Consider the following 8,318-nt stretch of genomic DNA (forward strand, 5'->3'; position numbering starts at 1 on the left):
TGACGAAGAGCTCGTCGTAAAGGGTTACGTCGATGCTAGCTTTGGCACAGATCTGGATGACTCTAAGTCACAAACCGGATACGTGTATATTTTGAATGGTGGGGCAGTAAGCTGGTGCATTTGCAAGCAAAGCGTTGTGGCGGGATCTACATGTGAAGCGGAGTACATGGCAGCCTCGGCGGCAGCACAAGAGGCAATCTGGTGAAGGAGTTCATTACCGACCTAGGAGTCATACCCAATGCGTCGGGCCCGATGACTCTCTTTTGTGACAACACTGGAGCTATTGCCCTTGCCAAGGAGCCCATGTTTCATAGGAAGACCAGACATATCAAGCGTCGCTTCAACTCCATTCGTGAAAGTGTTCAAAATGGAGACATAGAGATTTGTAAAGTACATACGGACCTGAATGTGGCAGATCCGTTGACTAAACCTCTCCCTAGAGCAAAACATGATCAACACCAGAACTGCATGGGTGCTCGATTCATCACAATGTAACTAGACTACTGACTCTAGTGCAAGTGGGAGACTGTTGGAAATATGCCCTAGAGGAAATAATAAAATGGTTATTATTATATTTCTTTGTTCATGATAATTGTCGATTGTTCATGCTATAATTGTGTTATCCGGAAATCGTAATACATGTGTGAATACATAGACCACAATACGTCCCCAGTGAGCCTCTAGTTGACTAGCTCATAGATCAAAAGATAGTCATGGTTTCCTGACTATGGACATTGGATGTCATTGATAACGGGATCACATCATTAGGAGAATGATGTGATGGACAAGACCCAATCCTAAGCATAGCTCAAAGATCGTGTAGTTTGTTTGCTGTAGCTTTTCCGAATGTCAAGTATCATTTCCTTAGACCATGAGATTGTGCAACTCCCAGATACCGTAGGAGTGCCTTGGGTGTGCCAAACGTCACAACGTAACTGGGTGACTATAAAGGTACACTAAAGGTATCTCTGAAAGTGTCTGTTGGGTTGGCACGAATCGAGACTGGGATTTGTCACTCCGTATGACAGAGAGGTATCTCTGGGCCCACTCGGTAATGCATCATCATAATGAGCTCAATGTGACCAAGTGGTTGATCACGGGATCATGCATTACGGTACGAGTAAAGTGACTTGTCGGTAACGAGATTGAACAAGGTATTGGGATACCGACGATCGAGTCTCGGGCAAGTAACGTACCGATTGACAAAGGGAATTGTATGCGGATTGATTGAATCCTCGACATCGTGGTTCATCCGATGAGATCATCGAGGAGCATGTGGGAGCCAACATGGGTATCCAGATCCCGCTGTTGGATATTGGCCGGAGAGTCGTCTCGGTCATGTCTGCATGTCTCCCGAACCCGTAGGGTCTACACACTTAAGGTTCGGTGATGCTAGGGTTGTTGAGATATTAGTATACGGTAACCCGAAAGTTGTTTGGAGTCCCGGATGAGATCGCGGATGTCACGAGGAATTCCGGAATGGTCCGGAGGTGAAGATTTATATATAGGAAGTCAAGTTTTGGCCATCGGGAAAGTTTCGGGGGTAATCGGTATTGTACCGGGACCACCGGAAGGGTCCCGGGGGTCCACCGGGTGGGGCCACCTATCCCGGAGGGCCCCACGGGCTGAAGTGGGGGGGGGGGGAACCAGCCCCTAGTGGGCTAGTGCGCCCCCCTTGGGCCTCCTCCCGCGCCTAGGGTTGGAAACCCTAGTGGTGGGGGCGCCACACTTGCCTTGGGGGGCAAGCCACCCCATTGGTCGCCACCCCCCTAGGAGATTGGATATCCTAGGGCCGGCGCCCCCCCTAGGGACCCTATATATAGTGGGGGGGAGGGAGGGCAGCCGCACCCTAGCCCCTGGCCTCTCCCTCTCCCTCCCGTGATACTCCTCCATCTCCCTGCGCTTGGCGAAGCCGTGCCGAGATCACCGTTGCTTCCACCACCACGCCGTCGTGCTGCTGGATCTTCATCAACCTCTCCTTCCCCCTTGCTGGATCAAGTTGGAGGAGACGTCTTCCCAACCGTACGTGTGTTGAACGCGGAGGTGTATTCCATTCGGCGCTAGGTCATTGGTGATTTGGATCACGTCGAGTACGACTCCATCAACCCGGTTCTCTTGAACGCTTCTGTGCGCGATCTACAAGGGTATGTAGATGCATTCCTCTCTCCCTCGTTGCTAGATGACTCCATAGATTGATCTTGGTGATGCGTAGAAAAATATAAAATTCTGCTACGTTCCCCAACATGAAACACCTGAGAATCCAAATGATATTTCTATCTCTGATGCTGAAACACAATCTGGTAATGAACCTGAAACTAGTGATAATGTTAATGATAATGTTCATGATGATGCTCAACCTAGTAATGATAATGATATAGAAATTGAACCTGCTGTTATGATAAGAAAGACTTTGTTGCTAGGAAACACGGTAAGGAAAGAGAGCCTTGGGTTCAGAAACCCATGCCTTTTCCTCCCAAACCATCCAAGAAAAAGGATGATGACGATTTTGAGCGCTTTTCTAAAATGATTAGACCTATCTTTTTGCGTATGCGATTAACTGATATGCTTAAAATGAATCCTTATGCTAAGTAAATGAAAGATACTGTTACAAATAAAAGAAAGACACCGGAAGCTGAAATTTCCACCATGCTTGCTAATTATACTTTTAAGGGTGGAATACCAAAGAAACTTGGAGATCCCGGTGTACCAACTATACCATGCTCCATTAAAAGAAACTATGTTAAAACTGATTTATGTGATCTTGGAGCCGGTGTTAGTGTTATGCCTCTCTCTTTATATCGTAGAATTGATTTGAATAAGTTGACACCTACTGAAATATCTTTGCAAATGGCTGATAAATCAACTGCTATACTTGTCGGTATTTGTGAGGATGTGCCTGTTGTAGTTGCAAACGTTACTATTTTAACGGACTTTGTTATTCTTGATATTCCTGAGGACGATAGTATGTCTATTATTCTTGGAAGACCTTTTTTGAACACTGCAGGGGCTGTTATTGATTGCACTAAAGGCAATGTCACTTTTCATGTTAATGGTAATGAGCATACGGTACACTTTCCGAGGAAACAACCTCAAGTTCATAGTATCAACTCTATTGGAAAAATTCCATCGATTATATTTGGAGGTTTTGAATTTCCTCTTCCTACTGTCAAGAAGAAATATGATATTCTTATTATTGGGGATGTGCATATCCCCGTTGAGGTAACATAGTGTTATTCAAAATTTCTCCGGTTCCATGTTATTCGGAATGAGTTCGTTAACAAGACTTGATCAACCTTGTTAGTGGATTCCTTTTGATGATCATGAGATGGATGAAACTAAAAGGCACAACCTGCTGTACCCTCATCTTACTTTCTGTTATTTATATTAAATAAAATAAAAATAGTATTTTTTCTGTCTGTTATCTGATTTATCCGTGCAATATAAAAATACCCGAAAATAGAAGTTCTCCAAATGCCCTGAAATTTAAATATGATTTTTTCTGGAATATTTGAGAATATTTGGCACTGAGAACACAGCAGGAGGAGCTGGCACCTGGCCATGAGGGTCCTGCCTCGTGGGCCCACGGTGGCCCTCCTCCACTTATTTCTGCACCCACACACTTCTCCTTCCTCCCACAAACACGAATATCCAGCTCAAGCACGAGTTCTAGCTCATTTTGCTGCGATTTTCGATCTCCTTGCTCAAAGCACCTCTCACAAAACTGCTTGGGGAGATTGTTCCTTGGTATGTGACTCCTCCATTGGTCCAATTAGTTTTTGTTCTAGTGCTTTATTCATTCCAAATTTCTGCTGCTTAGGTGACCCTATTCTTGAGCTTGCATGTCAAATTTATATGGTCAAAAGTAGTTTTGATGCATGATATAGGCTCTAGGCACTTGTAGGAGTAGTTGCTATCAATTTTGTTGAGTTTAGTTTACTTTCATTTTGAAGTTACTAAAGATTTCAGAATTTTTCAGAAAATAATGAAGAGACTTTGGAGGGGCTCATCGAGCCGAAGCTTGAAGGAAAAGGCACAGAAGCCCAAATATAGTCTGCCTCGCACCGCGGAGGTTCGGTCGTGTGAATGGCCTTCCGATGATTTCTTGAGAGAAGCCGGGATTTAGGAAGATTTTTATGAATTGGCTGAGAATGCAGGCCTCACCGCCTTCCTCCACGACCGACGTGAACAGTAAGTACCTTGTTCCGTTAGAGGCTATTCACGCCTACCGGAACCCTACATCAGCCGCAGAGCCAGAGTCGGAACCACAAGTTGATCCTCCACGACAGTCTAATTATCTGTGGGATCCGGAGATGATTGCCAGCCAATGGCAATCAGAGTCTTCTTCTTCGCAGTAGGACCCCAACTATTATTATGGATATCCGCCAGGCCAGCCATGGCCATAGACCAACTTAGGCCAAAAGCCTAAGCTTGGGGGGAGTACGTATTTCTCACCGACATTACATTCATGTTCACACACTCATTGCTAGATGTCGGTGCTCATACTTTTTCATTGTATCATCCATGCTAGTTTATTTCCTTTTTATGCTTCTTCTTGTGTGTTTAATAAACCTTAAGAAAAAACCAAAAGAATTAGTTGTAGCTTTTAATTAGCTTACTTTCCATGCTTGTAGTAGTAATTAAAAAGAAAACCCCAAAAGATTTCCTATTCTTCTTTTTGCTTGTTGGGAGCTTTCCCGTGTAAATAGTTTTATTTCTTTTCTTTGGGGGTCGATAGGAGAAAACCATAATTAAATTGTTGAAGTGGCTCTTATATGCATTATTTTTTATTTGACCAAGAGCCCATATTGCCTTGTCTTCTCCTGTTTATTGAATGCTTGCAGATTCCAACTTAGTCCAATGCACGTGCACTATTATTATTATTCACACTATTTGGTCGTGCAAGTGAAAGGCAATTATGACGATATATGATGGACTGACTGAGATGAGAAAAGCTGGTATTAACTCGACTTCTCTTGTTTTTGTAAATATGATTAGTTCATCGTTCCTGATTCATCCTGTTATGAATAAACATGTTTGCAATGACAACTAGAGATCATAGTTTCTTGTGCCATGCTTGATTAGCTAGGAGCTTATAATGGTTTACCTTGCGTGCCAACATGCTATTAAAATGATTGTGATGTTGTATGATAGGGTAGTATCCTCCTTTGAATGATTTATGTGACTTGACTTGGCGCATGTTCACGCATGTAGTTGAAACAAAATCAACATAGCCTTCATGATATTTATGTTCATGGTGAATTATATCCTACTCATGCTCGCATTCGGTGTTGATTAATTTTAATGCATGTTCATGACTGTTGTTGCTCTCTAGCTGGTCGCTTCCCAGTCTTTTGCTAGCCTTCACCTGTACTAAGCGGGAATACTGCTTGTGCATCCAACTCCAATAAACCCCAAGTTATTCCATATGAGTCCACCATACCTACCTATATACGGTATCTACCTGCCGTTCCAAGTAAATTTGTATGTGCCAAACTCTAAACCTTCAAATAAATATCCTGTTTTGTATGCTCGAATAGCTCATGTATCAACTAGGGTTGTCCGTATCTTCCATGTTAGGCGGGTTATTCTCAAGAGGAGTGGACTCCGCTCCTCACTCACGAGAAAGTGGCTGGTCACCAGGATGCCCAGTCCCATGCTTTATGCAAACTAAATCAAAATAATTGCAAACAAAACTCCCCCTGGGACTCTTGTTAGTTTGAGGCACTCGTTGTTTCGAGCAAGCCATGGATTTATGCTTGTTGGTGGAGGGGGAGTATAAACTTTACCATTCTATTTGGGAACCGCCTATAATGTGTGTAGCATGGAAGATATTGCCATCTCTTGGTTGTTATGTTGACAATGAAAGTATACCACTCAAAATATTATTCATCTCTATTTCAAAACCGAGCTCTGGCACCTCTACAAATCCCTGCTTCCCTCTGTGAAGGGCCTACCTATTTACTTTCATGTTGAGTCATCCTCATCTTATTAAAAAGCACCAGTTGGAGAGCACCGCTGTCATTTGCATTCATTACTGTTAGTTTACATTGAGTATGACTTGACTGGATCTCTTTTACCATGAATTACAATGTCTAGTCAGTCCTTGATCTTTAAAGGTGCTTTGCATTTATGTTTTGCGGTCTTAGAAAGGGCTAGCGAGATACCATCTTGTTATACCATATTATGATTGTTTTAAGAAAGTGTTGTCATCCGATATTTAGTATTATTGCTCGCTAGTTGATTATGCCATTGATGTGAGTAAACTTGAGACCTAAGTGTTATTGTGAATGTGGTTAGTCATAATCTTTGTTAAAAACTTAAATGCTGGCTTTACATATTTACAACAACAAGAGCAAACAGAGTTTGTAAAAGTTTTTCTTTATCACTTTCAGTTTATCAACTGAATTGCTTGAGGACAAGCAAAGGTTTAAGCTTGGGGGAGTTGATACGTCTCCATCGTATCTACTTTTCCAAACACTTTTGCCCTTGTTTTGGACTCTAACTTGCATGATTTGAATGGAACTAACCCGGACTGACGTTGTTTTCAGCAGAATTGCTATGATGTTATTTATGTGCAGAAACAAAAGTCTCAGAATGACCTGAAACTTCACGAAACATCTACTCGGAAATAATAAAAAAATCCTTGCAAAAGATGAAGGCCAGGGGGCCCACCACCTGTCCACGAGGGTGGGGGCGCGCCCCCTACCTCGTGGGCCCCCTGGAGCTCCTCCGACCTCAACTCCAACTCTATATATTTGGTTTCAGAGAGAAAAAAAATCAAAGAGAAGGATTCATCGCGTTTTACGATACGGAGCCGCCGCCAAGCTCTAAAACCTCTCGGGAGGGCTGATCTGGAGTCTGTTCGGGGCTCCGGAGAGGGGAATCTATCGCCATCGTCATCATCAACCATCCTCCATCACCAATTTCATGATGCTCACCGCCATGCGTGAGTAATTCCATCGTAGGCTTGCTGGACGGTGATGGGTTGGATGAGATTTATCATGTAATCGAGTTAGATTTGTTAGGGTTTGATCCCTAGTATCCACTATGTTCTGAGATTGATGTTGCTATGACTTTGCTATGCTTAATGCTTGTCACTAGGGCCCGAGTGCCATGATTTCAGATCTGAACCTATTATGTTTTCATCAATATATGAGAGTTCTTGATCCTATCTTGCAAGTCTATAGTCACCTATTATGTGTTATGATCCGTTAACCCCGAAGTGACAATAATCGGGATACTTATCGGTGATGACCGTAGTTTGAGGAGTTCATGTATTCATTATGTGCTAATGCTTTGTTTCGGTACTCTATTAAAAGAGGCCTTAATATCCCTTAGTTTCCATTAAGACCCCGCTGCCACGGGAGGGTAGGACAAAAGATGTCATGCAAGTTCTTTTCCATAAGCACGTATGACTATATTCGGAATACATGCCTACATTACATTGATGAATTGGAGCTAGTTCTGTGTCACCCTAGGTTATGACTGTTACATGATGAACCGCATCTGGCATAATTCTCCATCACCGATCCATTGCCTACGAGCTTTCCATATATTGTTCTTCGCTTATTTACTTTTCCGTTGCTATTGCTGTCATCACTACAAAATACCAAAAACATTACTTTTGCTATTGTTACCTTTTGCTACTGTTACCACTACTATCATATTACTTTGCTACTAAATACTTTGTTGCAGATATTAAGTTTCCAGGTGTGGTTGAATTGACAACTCAGCTGCTAATACTTGAGAATATTCTTTGGCTCCCCTTGTATCGAATCAATAAATTTGGGTCGAATACTCTACCCTCGAAAACTGTTGCGATCCCTTATACTTGTGGGTTATCATTAGGAAAACAGTTAGGCTGGGTGATGGCAGTTCTCGGTCGGTGACGGCTAATGCTGTTAGGGATGTAGTAGATCGGGGGACGGGTGACAGGGAGATTCCCTCCCCCCATGAGCCGAGCTGCGTCGATCGTGATATCTTCAGGGACGTGTGTGCCGGTTTGGGACTAGATGAGACGTTGGATAAGATTAGCTTGCAAATGCTGCGGTCCGTGCTTGCTTCCCCAGGTGATCTAGGTGTCGATTTTGAGTCCAATCGACAATGTGCTGCATTTGCTCTCCTTTGCACTGCTTGCTTGTTCAATCCTACAGTGAATCGGAAGGACGACCCGATCAGCCCGGAAGTGTTCATTGATGTGCGTGATCCATCGAAGATGTTTGAGTTTGATTGGTGTGGATACATAAAAGCTGTTATCATGGCTGGTGTGACTAAGATGCATGCTGATCTCAATGCTGGGGCAACGATGGTTCAGTTGC

The sequence above is a fragment of the Triticum dicoccoides genome, chromosome 1A (genome assembly GCF_002162155.2).
Source record: "Triticum dicoccoides isolate Atlit2015 ecotype Zavitan chromosome 1A, WEW_v2.0, whole genome shotgun sequence".
NCBI lineage: Eukaryota > Viridiplantae > Streptophyta > Magnoliopsida > Poales > Poaceae > Triticum > Triticum dicoccoides.